Below are 494 nucleotides of genomic sequence, written 5' to 3'. Positions count from 1 at the left end.
CTATCTATCTATCTATCTAAAACATTTTTCAAGTTGTGGTAGCATCTGGAGGTTTATGGTATACTATTGTAACTATTGAATAGGTATACAGAAAGGTGTGTGACCTGTGGTACTTTTCTTTGCACCAAGTGCATGAAAAAATATCAAGAAAAGCCAATAACCATATATGACAGCACATATTATAACATCAAACATAAACATTGTACAAATATCATAAAAAGCCTAATTTTGGGGAATGGATAAAGGATATCAAGTGCAAGTTCAAGAAAGTGAAAAAGGCGAGAGTCAGCTGAGCACATTGCAGTACCTGGACGATGTACACTTGAATTAACTTGCAGTTCATCTTAAAAAAAGGCAAGAGTTTGGCCTCATTTTGAATTTAATACCTTGATAATTAGCTTTGCAAGACGAAGGGGAAGTATTTTGTTAGTGCTTTGTACCATTGTATCTTCCAGACAGTAACCGCAGAGCGGAGCACTAAACTCCAGAAGTAC

Source organism: Morone saxatilis, unplaced genomic scaffold, assembly GCF_004916995.1.
Source record: "Morone saxatilis isolate NCDOM2014 unplaced genomic scaffold, NCSU_SB_2.0 Contig11, whole genome shotgun sequence".
Classification (NCBI taxonomy): Eukaryota; Metazoa; Chordata; class Actinopteri; family Moronidae; genus Morone; species Morone saxatilis.
The sequence above is the reverse complement of the archived record's forward strand: the minus strand, read 5'-3'. Positions refer to the sequence as shown.